Here is an 18,081-nt window from a genome sequence, read left to right on the forward strand (position 1 = left end):
AAACAATGACAGACGTTATTTTCTTGGACTCCAAAATCATTGCAGGTGGTGATTGCAGCTATGAAATTAAAAGATGCTTGCTCCTTGGAAGAAAAGCCATGAGAAACCTAGACAGCATATTAAAAAGCAGAGACATTACTTTGCCAACAAAAGTCCATCTATGGTCAATGCTATGGTTTTTCCAGTAATCATGTGTGGATGTGAGAGTTGGACTATAAAGAAAACTGAGTGCAGAACTGATGCTTTTGAACTGTGGTGTTGGAGAAGACTCTTGAGAGTCCCTTGCACTGCAAGGAGATCCAACCAGTCCATCCTAAAGGAAATCAGTCCTGAATATTCATTGAAAGGACTGATGTTGAAGCTGAAACTCCAATACTTTGGCCACCTGATGCAAAGAACTGACTCCTTGGAAAAGACCCTGATGCCGGGAAAGATTGAAGGCAAGAGGAGAAGGGGGTGACAGAGGATGAGATGGTTGGATGGCATCACCAACTCAATAGACATGAGTCTGAGTAAGCTCCGCGAGTTGGTGATAGACAGGGAGGCCTAGCGTGCTGCGATTCATGGGGTCACAAAGAGTCGGACACAAATGAGTGACTGAACTGAACTGAACTGAAGAGATGACTCTACACATGAACATCACTGGATGGTCAATAATGAAGTCAGATTATGTTCTTTGCAACTGAAGGTAGGTACTGAACACCCCATTTACACCACAGGCTTGTGGAGCACCAGGCAGGGGGAGGCACCTGTGACCCCTGGAGGACTTGAGTTGCCCCATGAGGGGAAGCTCAGGCCTGGAGCGCTTGGGCTCCCCCTCTGACCCACATCCCAGGCAGTTTTTGGGGTGGAGGAGAGAGACCAAGAAGAGAGATCGGGACAGGCCGAGAAGGCAACGGGTATGGGTCAGACCCAGGACCCTCAGGAATCCTCCAGACCCCAGGCCATGGCTCCTGCCCTCCCCTGAGCTCAGGACCATGATGCTCAGCTGTGAGCCTTACCTGTGTGAGAACAGCAAGCTGGACACACTTTCTCCTGGTTCTGGAAAGTTGGTGGGGCCAGAGGCCTGGGTGGGGCTCCTGCCGGTGGGGGGAGCAGGGGTGGCAGGCTGCTATCTCAAGTGGTGCAGGGGTCACTCTACTGCATGACCTTGGGCCTCAGATACCCCATCGTTCAGCGGCTCTGGCCCTTCCGGCTGACCTTCCGGGAGGCCCCAGGTCTCCCAGCCGTGGGTCCAGGCTGGCTGCGAAGGGCCCAGGTGCTCTGCACAGTGAGGCACCCATGTGAAAGGCACAGGGTCCAGTCTTGCCGTGTTTAGCCACGAGAAGGGAGAGAAAGGTCAGCTTTAACAGTGGGACCATCTGCTTTATTATTTCCCAACTATCTGGACACTCCTCTGCAGATGATCTTCAATAACATTCCTGGATTGCATGCCAAAAAGAGAGAAAACTCTGGACTCAGAACCACAGGCATAAATACCTAATTAAGCTCATTCTTTGAACAAAACCATATTTGCGTGCATCTGTCAGCCCTCTGTAATCTCAGCCACTGCGGGGTGGTGGGACAGCATTCACGGAGAGTGGGAGAGACGGCCCAGCCTGGCACTCAGCCCTGCCCCTTCCTGGGTGTTTCCTGTCTCTGAATTCCCATGGCTCAGCTGTTTCACCACTTGTTTCTGAGGTTTTACAATCACTAAATTCATCCTTAGTCCTCTCTCCCGGGCTTGTGGCCTGCCCACCCTGTGCACCAGCCCCCACCACCATCCTCCAAGAGGCCTAGCAGGCCCCTGTCTCTAGTCTCTGCCTCCTCCAGCACAGCGCCTGCAAACATCAGGTCCTGCCTCGTTGGGGAAGTTTCCTGCAGATGACGCCTGTGTCCATTCCTTTATCCAGAACCACAGAAAGAGGCTCTCCCCTTTCTCAGCACCCTCCATCAAAGCTGCCAGCAGCAGCCACATCACACCAGAGGATGCTGGTCACTGTCCAGTGCTCTGAGCAGGGGGGCCACAGTGAGCCAGGAGACCACGTGTGTGTGGTTCTAATCCCACCTCTGTGGGGAACAACGATTCTCCACGCCCCCATCTCCCTACGTCTCAGTTTCCCCATCCATAGGGTTGGGCTCGAGACTCTCTGGGCCCTAAAGCTCTGTCTTCAGGGGCCAGGTCATTCTCAGGAGCACCTTAGCCTCTTCAACAGTCTGGCCTCCGGTTACGAGACAGGAGAAGTTAGGGTGTGACTCGGCCCAAGGGGGCCAGCTGGTGGCCTTCCCAGTGAGGGATACATCCTCAGCTGACCTGGCAGCTCCCCAAGGGAGGGCACACAGCCCTGCACGCAGAGGTGACTCCATCCCCACCAGGCCTGCACTCAGCCGGGTCACTCACTGGATCCCACCCACCACCTCTTCAGCCCCGGCCTGCCACTCCTGAGTTCCTAGCTCCTGACACAACGGCCCGACAACCTGCTTATGGCCTCTGTGGGCCAGGCTGCTCCTGACCTGGCCTTCGCACAGGCCACTTCTCTGCTGGAAAGGCCGGTGCCCCTGCTCAGGCCTCTGCTCCAGCATCAGCCTTCCGGACCCTCCACACAGAGCTGCAGCTCCCTTGTGTCTCCCCAGGTCTTGAGCCAGCCCAGGGCTCTGCAGGACAGGAAGCACAGTCGTCCTCCTGACCAGCAGGGCTGAGCGCTCCACTCACGTCTCCAGAGGGAATGAATGAGTGAGTGTGAATGAACGGACATGGGGACACGGGCACGCGCACACCTCAGCCTTGCACACACTTAGGCCACAGGGAAAGCACACCCTCCCCACTCTGGGGCGCCTGTTCCCCAAGGCAGCACCCAGAGCCCCCCAGAGGCCCCCAGGGGGCCCACCCTGGGGAGGAATCTTCCCTAATCCCCCACAGCTTCCTCCACTTTGCTTCCCTCTTGCAAACATATTCAAATGTTTAAATTCTGTTTTGGGAACAATTAGCCTGGCATATGGTCTAATCACATTTTGTCTTCTGATTAAAAAAAAAAAAAATACACAGAAAACTTGGGAAATAAAGACTGACAAGGCTTTATCATGTTTCTTTCAACTGTGGGTTCTTTTCACGAACACGAGCATATCACAGATGAAAAGACGCTCAGCATCCATCTAGCCCAGCACCCTCACTGTACTCGGGGAAACTGAGGCCCAGTGAAGGGAGAAGATGGGCCCAAGTTCTTGGGCCCTGAGATTCAGATCTATTGGTGTTTGCCTCTTCCTTCTCGATAACCAGAGAAGGCTGGACCCAGTTCTACCCGAGCCCTTTAGGACCAATCTCCTAGGGTTCTGGTGTCTGGAGAATCTGTGGCTACAAGGTTTCACACCCTGGGGGCAGGAGGAGACGGCAGAGCGAAGAGCAGACGTGGATTCCCAGCCAGAGGCCCCCTCTCCTGTATCCCCATCAGGCAATGGTGTGCAGGCCAGAGATGCTGAAACTCATTACCACCCACCTAGTCCCTAAAGGATCCAGATGGCCTCCACCAGCGAGATGCTGCAAAGCTGTTTGAAAGCAGGAGGACCCACCACCATGATGCTGTGACACAGCCTGCTCCCTGCCACCCCTTCCCAGCAGCCTTGCTCCCTAGGCTGAGTTTCAAAGGCCCGAGCATTGCTGGCCCACTTGGGCACAGCCAGACGTGACTGTATCTGGGATCATCTGTTCAGTGCCGGTCCCTCTCCCGCTGCAACATCAGATCTCAAGAGCGGAAACAGTGAGTGGGGCTCCCCTAACAGCCTCGCTCTGTGCGGCGGCCCTCAGTGCCTTGGGCCAGCTGTGCCAGCTGACCGCTCCCAGCAGGATGCTGCTGTGAGCTTAGAAGGCTTTCCCCACTTTGCACTGTGTTATTATCTTGCTCCTAATAGCCCAGATCGGCGGTATTCTCATTGTCCTCACTTTGCAAATGGGAGACGCAGGAAGGAGGCAGCACATCCGAGATTGCTCGCCAGACCTCACCTGCCACGCCATCAGCTCTCGGGGACTGGGACTTGCCCACTCAGAGGAGCAGGGTCCCGCAGACACAGGCAGGCGTCCCAAGTCTTAGCTGAATGAAGGTCAACCTGCCCCTACTGGTGAGAGTTCCTGCAAGCTGTGCTCACTGCCGTGGTTCAGCAGGGCAGGTGTGGGGCGCAAAGGTGACCCCCGAGCACCATCACCCTGAAGGGAGGCCTCAGTGAGACCCCTGAGCCCACACTGTGAAGCTCTGGTACGTGAGAGCGAGGTGGGGGCTCCACATAGGGACAAGCCCAAGGCATAAAGCAATGCCCAGAAGGAGAGGCGCGAGGCCTGTCCCACCCCGGGGCCCAGCCCAGCTCTTTCTCAGGCTGCCGAGGCCCCGCCAAGTGGCTCAGTTGTGGGTCTGCAGACGGACTTTCCACGGTCCCTGCAGGCTTGATGGACCCTCAGCAGCACTCTCCACACACCCCGCCCCACTCCCAGAAGCCCTGCCACACGCATAGCCCACAGGCCAAACTTCTGCTGGTAAGACATGGCCCCAACAGCACCGACCAGCTGGGGAAACACGGCTCGTTAGTTTTTAATTAAGAGAAAATGTATTAATATATCTTGATCTTCCTCCCTGAGCCGTCCTCCTCACCCCCTGCAGGGCCTGGCAAGTGGCCGGTCAGAATACCCAGATGCTCACAAGCCCGCTGCCGCACGAGAGGGCCACCAGCCGGGGCAGCTGTGTGTGTGCCAACAGAAAGGGTGTACACTGTTGTGTTACTTTCCTCCTGCTACACGGTGATGATGAGCCCATCTGGCCAACACCTGCTGATGACCCGGTGGGCCCGCAGAAAGCCCAGGTACAGCCTCTTGCTGTGGGAACATTCAAGGAAGAGGCGTGCAGTCCAGGCGTGGGGCTCATGGAGCATGCAAGATGGGATGCCTGGGGAAATCTGGAAGGATTCCCTGACATCTGGGTCCTGAAGGATGAGTAGGAGCTTGCCTCCAGGGGCAGGATGGGAGAAAATATTCCAGACAGAAGGAACAGCCCTGTCCAGAGTCACAGAGCAAGGAACCGTTGAAACCCAGGTCTCTCTGATTTCAGTCACTGCCCTTAAACTCTGTGCTCCACTGCTACGTATGTGACGAGTCTTGAATGCCATGCCAAGGCCCAGAGAAAGGTCAGGGGACGGGGTGGGCTCTGACGTAGTTTGAGAAAGTTCTGCCGAGAGTTTGTCAGATGGAAGGGATGATTTGGGAGACATTTCTGAGATATGATCCACGGGTTTTATAACCAGTGGGATATTGGGCGAGTCTCCTCACCTGTCTAGACCCGAGTGTCTTAGTGTAAAATGGGCCACGGGTATGTCTTCCATCCCCAGCCCTGCCCACCTGTGGGTTGTAAGGAGAAGCAGGGGGACCCCTAGGGCTGACCCAGGGGTCCTTAGATCTCTGAGCTCCTTGAAGCAGCTGCGTGCCCTTGGGCGTGTCCCCGACCCTGAAGCCTCCGACCTGTCATCCAGAAGAGCTGCTGTGAGCACAGGAATCGCCGGGCCACGTGGCCCTCTGAGTACTGGATCCAGCAGAATGAACATTCAAGGGTGCCAGCTGGTCCCCGAGGGCCCCAGCCTACAAAGCAGCGTGTGCAGCACATAGTCACCGCAGCTCCGGGAAGGTGGGCAGGAGCGGACCAAAGGCAGAGCATTTGTGTTAGGAAAGAGGGTTTAGGGGGAGAAGTAACACAACTTTCTCTATTACTGAGATACTTAATGACGCTTATAATATGTAATGATTTTAAAGTAAGTTTTCAGGAAGACCCAACAACATAAGCAATTATCATCATAGAAAAGCCCGATGCTGAGTAGCTCGGTTCGGGGCTTGTTGACACCAGGAGCCACCTGGGGCCATCAGAGTGTCCCCTCTGGGGCTGACACCTTGAGAAGGTCAAGATGCCAAAAGCCTGTCCCTGGACCCTGCAGGACCCTGGGCCAAGCTCTCTGTGTGGACTGTGGCCTTTGATCGTCTCAGACCCTCCGAGGAAAGGGCCTCGTGACCCCAGTCACCACCCAGGTCTGGACGCTGCGGCACCTCCCCTCCTGCCAGGGAGCAGGAGCTCCCTAAGCCATGTGCACGCTGGACACTGTCCCCAGGGCCCTCACACACCCAGGAAGTATAGGCCACCCAAGCTGTGGGCCCCAAGGGGAGACAGGTGTGGGGAAGTCACCCCCAAGAGGCCTGGGACCAGCTCTTAGGGCAGGAGACAGCGGGCAAGCAGCCTTCTGGACGAGGGTGGGCAGGTCTGGGAGAGGGGGTACACCGGAGGGGCCGCAGCAGGCAGAGGCACTGTCCAGGCACAGGGAATGCAGGGGCCAGCCCTGAAAGCCGTGCTGACGGCACAGGATGCCACGCAAAATGAGCTGCAGCTACCAGGGAGGGCAACGTGGCCACGGTATAGTCAGAGAACTACCAGGCGGCCCAAGAAAGGACTGAAGGGAGGAAGGTCTTCTACACTGAATGCTTGGACGCCAGGACACACCTGGGTTTGGAGACTCCTGAGCTAGAGGAGGAGAGAGCCCTAGTCCTGGGCTCTCAGAGCTCTAGGGACCCAGGAGGCCACGGACCCACAGAGCCCCCACTTCCTCTGCTCTTCAAGCCAGATCATCCCTCCCCTAAACCTCAGGCTATGTGACTGTGACCACAGTGGCCCTCCAGGTGGGGAGATGAGAAGAGCTTTCAAAGATGTGGAAGGCAGGTGTGCACTGACTCGCACAGGTGCCCACGCGCACACACGTGCACGCACACACGCTCGTGCCTCATCTGCTATCAACCACGACGACAAAGAGATGGCGTGAAATGCAGCCAACAGATGGGAGCCCGCCGAAATGCCACCCGGAAAAACAGCCCACGTCAGAAAAACAAAATTCTGACTTAACAAAATCCTTCCTTCCTTCCTCCCTCCTAAGAGAAAATTCCCATGGAGGTTCCTGGGATGTTGGCAATCCAACATGAGTTATTTATTCAGGACCACCACCCCATCGCACATGGTAAGTACAAAAGGGAAAAATGCTCTTGGATTTCGAAAGGGGGCTGCAGTCACAGATGGTGCCTGAACACGCATAAATTCTGTTGCTGTGTGAACAGATGGAAACTTGAAGGAAAAAATTAAAATTAAAAAAAAACTTTAGCATTCATCTGCCAGATCCTCGCTGGGCTGAAGAAGAGGGAGTTTGTCCCTTGACTAGAAGAGTCTTGGTCTTTCGATCTGTAGGATGGGGCAGCGAAATTGTGCCACGTCCAGTGGTCAGTCCTACCCAGGTTTAATTTCTGGTTCTGCCATTTCCCAGCTGGGGGAACTTAACCCTCTCTAACCCCAAGTCCTCCTTTGAACTAGAGGGAAATGAGGCAGCTTCCCAGGATTGCTGTGAGAACTGAACTGAGCAGGGTACGCAGAGCCCAGAATGGAGGAGCAGCGTATGTAGGCCCAGCACGGAGGAGGACCCGGCAAATGGCAGCACCCCAGGCTGGTGTGGAAGGGCCCCACTCACCAGATAAAGCCTCAGGTCGCCTGGATGGGAAACTGAGATGCCAAGAAGGCTCAGGATGAGCCTACAGCAGAGCTGGGGACGGGAGAAGAAACCGCTGTCTCCACACATCTCTCTTCCAGAAGACGCCTGGGGTCTGGGCAAGAGAGCAGAAGCCGGGGTCAGTGGGAGGCTCAGTAAGACCTTGGGAATGGGGAGCACAGTTCAAAGGGAAGGTTCTATCCACCCTGCCTCACTCTCACTCAGGAAGCAGGTCAGTCCTGTGTCTCTGCCCCACGATGGGAGTCCACCTGTGGTGGGTTGCTGGCAAAAATGACCATAAATCATCACCCCTGCCTGTCTCCAGGCTGCTTGTCAGGTTACCTGTCAAGAGGTGGAGTTTCCCTGTCCAACCTGGCCTTGTGACCTGCTTTGACTGATAGAATGCAGCGGACGTGACAGCATGGCCATTAAGGCCAGACTTCCACTCTTTTTGGCTCCCCGCCTCCTCCAGAGAACAAGCCTGGCTAGGAGACATGGGGTGCGGAGCCAAACTGGCCCCGTGGTCCCAGCTGAGGACCCAGACACGGAAGACGAAGGTGAGGATCAACAAAGCCCCCTAACCAACCCTCAAGTGACTCCACGCGATTGCGTGAGCCTGCCAAGCCCAGCCTGGGCCAGCAGAACCCTGAACTAACGCGCCGACGGATGGGCAGAAATCCGCGCTGATAGTCGTATGGCACGGAGGTTCAGGGGCTGTTATGTGGCAACAGACACTGGCCCTCCATCTCCCCCAACCACACACTCCAAACCAGCCTCCTCGCTCTGCGGGAAGTGGGGGGAGAGGAAGATCTCATTACAGACCCAGAACGGTGTGTCAGAGTTCAGAAACTGTCGACTCAAAGGCAGGGAACTCTCTGCCCCACATGCCAGGGGCCCACCCAGCAGCAGAGGGCCAGGTCACCGTGGTCCGAAAACCTCTTTGCCAGATCAGCAGGTCCTCCTGACCAGTGCTGGAGATGCTGACCGCCCTCAGCATGGGCTGCTGGGGGCTCCTGGCCCTCAGCTGTTAGACTCGCTCCACTGAGAGGGCAGCCCCACCCCCAGGGCCCATAACAATGGGGAGCCTGAGCTGGAGACCCCAGAGCTGGGCAGGAAGGTGGGTGCCAGCAGAGTCCTCCTCCCAGCCGAGCCTGCCGTCTCTCGCAGGAAACCCTCTCAACAACACCTCTGCGTGCCCTCTGTGCTGGCGACATGCCAGATGATTTTAGCTCAACAGAACCCTGGCTGATGCTAAGGAAAAAAACTATGACACGTTAAAGACGGTAAAGCAGGCTTTATTCAGGACCGTTGCAGTAGGCTCAGGGATCCCGCAGTGGGGCTTTGCAGGGGGAGGAAGAGACGGGTCTCAACTCTTAATACAGCCTGGCCATGTGGGAGTGAACAGCCAAGGACACGAAAGGGCACATCAGGGGTGGCGGGGCTTCTGTCTAAAGCGATCCAGCAGGATTCTTCTGAAAACAGGCCAGGGTGATCAGACATCACCTGGGGAGGGGCGGGTGAAGAACCTGGTTAGGTATCACAGGTGGGAAGTTCTTATTAGCCTTCTCAGGGTTCTTGCTAAAACTAGATTCTAAAAGGAAGTGCACAGATGGACCTAGGAAGTTCAGAAGCCTGACTAGAGTTTGGTTAAGCAAAGAATCTTTGTCACAGACACCACCCTGAGTGGCTGTGACCCATGGAGGTGGTGGGGCACATTGCCCAGCAGGGTGGCTGAGGCAGATGGCACGGTGAGCTCTGGGAAGCAGAATCAAGTTCTGGGTACTCTGCCCACCCCTAGCCCCAGGAAGACCCTCTAAACCAGCCCTTCATGTCCACTGAGGCTTGATGCTCCAGGGAGGGGTCCCAGGAGCGATTCCCAGCCCTGAAAGAAGGGTTTGCTTCTCCTCCCACTCACTCTCCTTTTAAAGCTGCCCATGGGTTGTCTTATCCAACCCTTTGTGACCCCGTGGACTGTAACCTACCAGGCTCCTCTGTCCATGGGATTCTCCAGGCAAGAATACTGGAGTGGGTTGCCATTTCCTTCTCCAGGGGATCTTCCAGACCCAGGGATTGAACCCGGTCTCCCGCCTTGCAGGCAGATGCTTTAACCTCTGAGCCACCAGGGAAGCCCAGAGAATATTGCAGACCTCCACAGTTTATGGAGAGTCCCACTCTTCAGAAGCACACGCACACAGGATGCTTTCTCAGGTGCAATCACCTTTGTCGGAAACTCGTTTCTCCTACTTTTCCATCCAGGAAGCTCCCACTCACCCCTCAAGACCTCACTCAGATGACACCTCTTCTGAGAAACCTTCTGTGATTTCCCTGGGCAGAGGACATGGTCTTCTGGGCTTGTTTCAGCTTGGGATTTTCTCCGTGGGTGCTGGCCACAGGTTTGCACACTATGGTTCACGGGTCAGATCCAGCCTGTCCCTTAGTTTGGTAAGATATTATCAGAATTATCTGAACATTTGTTTATACACTGTCTGCGGCTGCTTTCCTACTACAACAGCAACGAGACCATATGGCCCACAAAGCCAAATATCTATTAATACTGTCTCATCCTTTCCAAAATGTTTGCTTACCCTTACCCTCGACCATGAGCTTCTCAAGATCTAGGACAAGGACCAGGGCTGCTTGCCTCTGACCTGCAGCCCTGGCCAAGAGGAGTCACAGATGGCCCTTGATAAAATCTGCTGAATAAATGAACAGGTAAGTGAAAGGAGATGTTACGGGTTCACCCCAAAGCTCATGTTTGCAATTTCACGCATGGGACTAGTTCCCCAGAGGGCCCAGAGGAACTTTCAGGGTTTCAATGTGCACTAGCAAGAAGGAAGAATTCTGGGTTTCAAGAAGTGTGGGCAACTCTGACATGGCCCTGTCCCATCCTCAGCTCGCATTTTCCCTCCAGCGATTGCAGGAGCAACCAGCTGCCAGGAGGGGCGGCTGGCAGCACATGTTCCCACAGCCATCCGCACCTCTTGCTCTCTGTTTGGGCCCTCTGCTTCTGCCCCCTGAGGTGCCCAGGAAGGTGCTGGGCCATTCTGGTACACTCCCACCCTTGGACGTGCAAGGCAGTCAAAGCTCCTGGCAACTCCTGGCCGGTGGGGGAGGCACACCCACGGATGAACGCTTTCTCCCTCGGACACCCTCAGGTGGGCAACTGACGCATGTCCTACCCGATACCCCAGAGGGTCCCCAGGTAAAAAGAGCCCCGGTGGCCCACAGCGACTTCCTTCCACTCCCACTTCACCTTCCCGGTGAGCCATTCCTGTTCCCTGGAATCACGGCCCCCAAATAAATCCCCTGCACGGAAGCCCTTGGTCTTGGCCACACAGGTGAGGCAGCCCCACCTGGCTGCAGAGGGACAGGAAATCAGGACCTTCAATCATTTAACGCTTCCAAAGTCTCCACAGAGAGTGAGCAGTGCCCCAGCTTCCGGAGGGTGCAGCCACAGGGCACCACAGGCTGGGTGGCTGCAAACAGCAGGAGTCTGCAGGCTGCGCGCATGTGGAAGGCCGTAAGAGCACACTGCCCTGCTGCCTCCAGCTTCAAGGGCCGGCTTGGGCAGCCCCAAACATCTTTCCATGGATTTCTCCTTTCTCTGACGACCCCAGTCGCTGGATTCAGGGTGTGCCAACACTGTTCAAAAAAGCTCCAGTGAGAGGGAGGTTCTGACTCTCCAACCAAACCACCCGGAGCTTTCAGGACCATCCTCCACAGGCCAGACACTGATGTCCCCTAGCCCTTGGCTTGCATTTCTCTTGAGAAACTTAATTTGTCAGCTGGTGATAAAATCACCCTGTGTGGGGCAGTGAGGCCCAGGTCATGACCACTAGGCCTTTCAGAGCTCTGAACTTCTATGTCAGTGGCTGAGATGTCTCAGCAAATCACTCCTAAAGGAGTAAGTGGACTTTGGCACGAAGGTGGGCACAGATTCCCTGCCCCTCACCTGACCTCCCTGACCCTGGGCTTCCCTTGCCCCACCCCTCATTTCTCTGACCTCCAAAGAGAGGGCCTGCACCACAGATGGAGAAGGGAAGCCAGGACCCTGAGCCCCAGGGGGTGAGCACTCCCTGCAGGGCTTCCCTGTGTCAGTGATGGTCGTTGGTCAAGTGGGAGGTGTCTGGTGCTCCCCTGAGCCCCTCCAACCTCTGAGACCAGCACAATGTCTCGTATGCAGCAGGAGCTTAGCATGGACTTACTGAACCATCAGACCGTGGCCTGCTGAATTGTCTAGGCTCCACCTCAGGGAGCAGCCAGGGGCTGGAGCTGGTGGCCAGCTCACAAGGCAGACTCTGAGTCAGAGGCCTTTCTGTGTGATTGGATTTTTCCTCCTGACTCAGCCTGTAAACAGTAAATATTTAATTTGTCTCACAATTACATTAAAAGGCAGATAAGCCCTGGTAAGCCTTCATCTGGCATTCTGGTTGCTAATCGCCCTTTATCCTCTCTCTCTTGCACATGTGTGTGCACACACACTGAGTCTCTGGGGCAGGCAAGGGAAGGCTGAGTGGGGACCCCACCTCGCCTGCCACCTCCAGCACAGCACCCAGCTCCAGCTGTGGAGCAACCACAAGACGAGGCACAAGACGTGGGGCCGGTCATCTCGCCCTGCGCTCAAGCTCCGGCTGGACCCCGAGTTGTGGGACTTCTCAGGACCTTTGGTATATTTAATGCTCTATAGCTCTCCACATGGGGAGCAGCTTTTCCTAGGTGCATTTAATTATAAAAGGCCCAGCCCATCTCAGCCAGTAAAGGAGGAGACAGGAAGTCAGGCCTGATCCATCTCTGCGAAGGCCAGTGACACCCTACTGTGACATCTTTGTCCTGTCCTGTGAGCAGCAGTGGGGGTGCTGCGCACAGTCAGGCGTCTTCTTACCAGAGCTGGGGTCCTTCCAAGGAGAGCCAGACCTGAAGGAGGCTCAGACCACCACCACCAAGGAGAGAGACACCAGCTGCAGGGTCAGAACATCTGATTTCCAAAGCCCACTCAGGCGCTCACCAGCTGTGTGGTCTCAGCTCAGCCCTCACCCTCCCCTGGCCCCAGGACTCAAGCATAGCACTGTCAGATCTGTGGCTGCAGCGAGTCACTTCCTATACCACTGGTTGGGAAACAACCCCAGAGTCTTTGGTCACACTCCCTGCCCTCCTGGGGCAGGCTGCACCGTCGTGGAGCCGCTGCAGCTGCAGGTGGAAGCACACCGGCCCAGTGCAGGACCGCCTGTGACAGCTCAGAGCCTCCTTCTCCTGCCCGAGGATCACAAATGCAGTCGTTTCACCTTCCATAAAGAAACGTCCAGTCCTCGCTCCCGACCAAGGATCTCCTCCCTGCAGGACCTCCCGCAGGCAGGCCAGCACCTCCTCTTTTGGTGCTTATGGCCTTTCCCGGACTGCTGGTCCAAAGCCAGGGAGAGTCCAGGCTCCTCCTGCCAGGGTGTGCATCTGTGCCCAGGGCTGTGGGTGCAAAGCTCTGTGCGCGAGCACTCCAGGGAACACACGCACCTGGGGAGGAGGGACTGTCATCTGCCCTGACTCCTCCCTTGCTCGGGAAGCTCCCTGCAGCTCCAAACAGGGTCCTTTTTCCCGTCAGCATTCCCAGAAGCTCAGTGACCTAAGCCAGACCGATGAGGCTCCTTCCTGAGCCGCCCTTCTGTCCCTTTCATCCTGCGGCTGGGAGCTCGAGATGGCGTGCGTGGGGTCAGCCGCCCTGGGGAAGGAGGACGAGGAGAGGCGCCCAGTGTCACCCTCTGCAAGGCGAGGCTCCCCTCAGACTTGCGCCCAAGCTTGTCCACCTCGGGCTCTGCTGCCGCCAGGGACCTTGGGCGGCTCCTGGGTGCCTTCCCTCTCCCACTTCTGCCCAACCGGGAAGGGCCCGTCTCAGCACGAAGCCTCAAGCTTTCCCTCTTGGGCACCGTTTGCCCATCAGTGAGGTGCCCATATTGCTCCAGACGGTCCCCGGGCGCCTTCCACACCCAGAGGGCAGCAGAGAAGGGTGCTCAGCCAGCACTGCCCACACATCCTACTTCCTGCTGTGGGGCTGTGCGTAAGTGGCTTGACCTCTCTGAACCTCTGCTCCATTATGACCCTCCCATAACAATGGCCCTGTCCCCACAGCGTCAGCAAGATGGAATGAGCTGGGGCTTCCCACTCACTCAGCACGGTGCCCGCCAGCCGTGAGGCTTGGCACGGGAAGCTGTAATTGTCCCAGCTACTCTGTACTCTGAGTCTAAAGCCCCAGCAGGAGCTGGCAGCTCCAATCGTCTGGGGCCTCCTCTTTCCCAGATAAAGGGCTGAGATACTGAACTAATAATGCCTTTTCCTTTCAACAGAAATGGCCGTAGGAATATTAAAAACCTATCCCCACCCCGACAACCCCACGAATATGCATGTGCACTTGTGTGCATAAACATGTTCACACACTCACAGGCTGCTCTCATGTACATACTCTCACACATGTGCCTGTGTGTTTACACACATATCTACACCCACACATGTGCTCCCATACTCACATGTACACATGTGCTCCCATACTCACATGTACACACGTCCTCACACACACAGGTATGCACACAAATGATTACACATGTGCACAGCCATATGCATGCACTCGCATGCACACACAACATACACATGTATGCACACACACTCAAAGGCACACACCTGCCCCCTCCTCTCTGTTCAGAACGTACTAGCTGTCTTTTCTGTTCAGTAAATACCCTTTTTAAGCTCTCAGTGGAGCGGGGGGCGGTGCCCACAATCACACTGAGAATTTTATATGCCAAGTCCCAGCCCTGGAGCCAGATTTTATGACGGAGTTATAAAGCTCTGTTGGTGGGAGTAAGTGGTGCTGCGGCAGGCACGGGTTCGGCAGAAGAGGGGCCAGTGCGGCCCTGTCAGAGCAGCCCAGACAGAGGAGAGCCAGCCCACAACTCACAAGACTCCAGTGTGGAGCAATTATGAAAGTCAGCCCTGATGGTTTTCTACCTCTCTATAAAAACCATCCTACATTCTTCTAGTATCTGGTCAATTTTCTCTCAAATTAATGGAATTTCCGTCCTATAATATGTGGACTCATCTTCTGCTCGTGCTCTCCAAAGGCACACAAAGACTCTGCAGACGCTGGCTCTCCTCCCACAGGGGCTACCGCCAACCCCCTGGCCACACACACTCCTATTTTCTTAATCACTCCTTTATAAATCATGACGTTTCTGGTTGTTCCAGCTACCTATAGAGGTGATGGATTTGCTCAGAAGATTGGAGCAGAAAACCTCAGCTCCCACTTCTGAAAGGAGGTGGGGGCTCCCTGGTCCCCAGGAACTGTGATTTCTGAGGCCAGTAACCCGCTGTCAGAACAAGGAAAGGGAGACGCGGGCAGAGGAGGAGGCGCGGCGGAGTCGTTTCCCGCAGATCCGGGCGGCACTGCGGCCGGTCGAGGCGGAGGGCCGGACGGACTGTCGAGGCGGAGGGCCAGACGGCGTCTGAGCAGCAGCTGAAACCCAAGTGGGTGGGCAGGCCCCTGGGCCCCGGAGAGGCCGTGGGGTGGCCGAGTTACTGCACAGGGACGGTCCCCCCGCCAGCCCCTGAGCCGCAGGCCACCAAGGCACACACCCACCCCCGAGCCGCAGGCCCGCAAAGGCACTGCCCGCCGGGAGCTTCTCAGACCACAGACCACAGGCCCCACCGCCGCCCCAACTGCTACTGGCCCCGCGTGGTCCTAGACTGAGGGTCACAGACAGGCAGCGGTGAGCCTTTTCTGATCCATGGGTAGGTGCTTTTTGTCTTGTGTGTTTTATTCTTAGTCATTAGAATTAGTTAAGATATTTTAGGATGAGATTTTCACATAGACCTTTACCTTCTTTAGAAGAGGCTCACACTCTTCCAGGGCAACATCTGGCTGGAGTGACATTCCACACCCACACCTGCTGCCCCACACACACACACACACTTACACACACACTCATACACACACATGCGCACACACACACACACACACGCACGCACACACACACTCACTCAACGCCCTGGGATATGACTTTCTATGGTGTGGACGAGCCCATCATGGCCTCAGGCACTTACCCTGCCCTACCAGGCCCAGTACAGGGTTCCCCAAGATACACAGAAGCCTCAGCCTTGTGACCCTGTGTCTCAAGAAGGGCACAGCTGACCGGGGCTGGCACCACTGCCAGTCCATTTTAGAAGTGACAATGCCCAGCTTCTCACTACCATCCTGGGGACCACCTGCAGTTTCCCCAGGGCCCTGCTCTCCTGCCGAAGAGACTGGAGCCCAGGAAGGAGGGCCAGGCCCCAAGGCCATGGGCCAGGCTCTGCCCCACCTGCTTCCTCCCCTCCCTCTCTTCAAACAGAGAACCCACCAGTGTTCTGAGGATGCCCAGCGTCATCCCACTTCACCTGGCCAGCAGCTGTGGGGAGCGGGTACGACCCAGACAGTCTGATGAGCAGGCACTCCTGGGAGGCCCCAGCCCCAAACATCCCACTGAGCTGCACCTGCTCTCTCTTTAGTGGTAAGTGCAGCCCTTTCTCGCCTTCATTCATGGTGTTGGGTCTTGGGGACAGGCATGCCCCTGCTGTATGCACCTGGGGTGCAGACACCAACATCCAAGCAGGACATACTTCTTAGGTTCTGGACAAACCTGCCCTATGGCCTCCCTCTGACACTCTGCAGGACCGAACAGTCACAGAATGCCAGTCTAACTGCAAGGGGCCGGTTTTACATTTCATTGTGTGCCTAGCAGGAGAAGCAGGCTGCAGAGAGGCAGCCACGGAGGGTCACTCAACAAATTAGAAGCACCTCTGTGTCTGGGACTCCAACCCTCTCCTTCCAGGCCCAGGCCCATGCTCTCTGCAGAGACTTCCTGCCACATGAAGAATGCCTTTTAGAGGAGTGATGCCATATGTATGCTGCTGCTGCTGCTAAGTCACTTCAGTCGTGTCCGACTCTGTGTGAACCCATAGACGGCAGGCTCCCCCATCCCTGGGATTCTCCAGGCAAGAACACTGGAGTGGGTTGCCATTTCCTTCTCCAACGCGTGAAAGTGAAAAGTGAAAGTGAAGTCGCTCAGTCGTGTCTGACTCTCAGGGACCCCATGGACTGCAGCCTACCAGGCTCCTCCATCCATGGGATTCTCCAGGCAAGAGCACCAGAGTAGGTATAGATATATATATGGCATTTTACTTTATATATGTGTGTGTGTGTGTGTATGTGTATATACGACTATATTTTTTTAAAAGAGGGATGATTTGTTATAAAGTGTATATTCAAAATAAGGCTCAAAATATATTACCCCAATGAATAATCCTGGGAAAAAATGTTCAGTTCGGTTCACTCGCTCAGTCATGTCTGACTCTTTGGGACCCCGTGGACTGCAGCACACCAGGCCTCGCTGTCCATCACCAACTCCCAGAGCTTGCTCAAATTCATATCCATTGAGTCGGTGATGCCATCCAGGCATCTCGTTCTCCGTTGTCCCCTTCTCCTCTCACCTTCAATCTTTCCCAGCATCAGGGTCTTTTCAAATGAGTCAGTTCTTCACATCAGGGGACCAAAGTATTGGAGTTTCAGCTTCAGCATTAGTCCTTCCAATGAATATTCAGGACTGATTTCCTTTAGGATGGACTGGTTGGATCTCCTTGCTGTCCAAGGGACTCTCAAGAGTCTTCCCCAACAACACAGTTCAAAAGCATCAATTCTTCAGTGCTCAGCTTTCTTTATAGTCCAACTCTCACATCCATACATGACCAATGGAAAAACCATAGCTTTGACTAGATGGACCTTTGTTGGCAAAGTAATGTCTCTGCTTTTTAATATGCTGTCTAGGTTGGTCATAGTTTTTCTTCCAAGGAGCAAGCGTCTTTTAATTTTATGGCTATAGTCACCATCTGCAGTGATTTTGGAGCCCAAGAAAATAAAGTCTGTCACTGTTTCCATTGTTTCCCCATCTATTTGCCATGAAGTGATGGGACTAGATTCCATGATCTTCGTTTTTTGAATGTTGAGTTTTAAGCCAGCTTTTTCACTCTCCACTCTCACTTTCATCAAGAAGCTCTTTAGTTCCTCTTCGCTTTCTGCCATAAGGGTGATGTCATCTGCATATCTGAGGTTATTGATATTTCTCCCAGCAATCTGGATTCCAGCTTGTGCTTCATGCACCCCAGCATCTCACATGATGTACCCTGCATATAAGTTATGTTACCCTTTCCTTTATATGGAACATTTAGATTTAGAAAAGGTCTCAAACTCCAGCACTGTCACAGAGGGCAGTCGAGTTCTGTAAACAGTTGCAGCAGGGTGGTATAGGACAATAGGGAGGAGTGAGGTCTGTGTACTCAAGAAGACAAAAGGCCAGGATGACACGGTCAGTTTCAGCAGTGTCCTAGGGCAAGGGCCACAGCTGTTTCTGGTGATATCACTGGAGAATAGGCATATATCACCAGCACTTAATTTTTGATAAATGTCCCCACTGTGGAGGATACTTCTGGAAGAATGGTTACATGAAGATGATGTCTTATCAGAGATGAAGTGAGTCATTAAAC

General features: G+C 55.0%; 1 long non-coding RNA gene across 1 annotated transcript in view; it reads right to left on the reverse strand.

The window, feature by feature from the left end:
* Positions 1 to 18,081, reverse strand: part of LOC139177021 (uncharacterized) — a 269,207-nt gene that overhangs the window by 67,984 nt on the left and 183,142 nt on the right. Inside the window, exon 4 of the long non-coding RNA XR_011561393.1 lies at positions 7,510 to 7,642. This is a non-coding gene — a long non-coding RNA (uncharacterized lncRNA). The remainder of the gene's footprint in view (positions 1 to 7,509; positions 7,643 to 18,081) is intronic.

The sequence above is a fragment of the Bos indicus genome, chromosome 18, assembly GCF_029378745.1.
Source record: "Bos indicus isolate NIAB-ARS_2022 breed Sahiwal x Tharparkar chromosome 18, NIAB-ARS_B.indTharparkar_mat_pri_1.0, whole genome shotgun sequence".
Lineage (NCBI taxonomy): Eukaryota > Metazoa > Chordata > Mammalia > Artiodactyla > Bovidae > Bos > Bos indicus.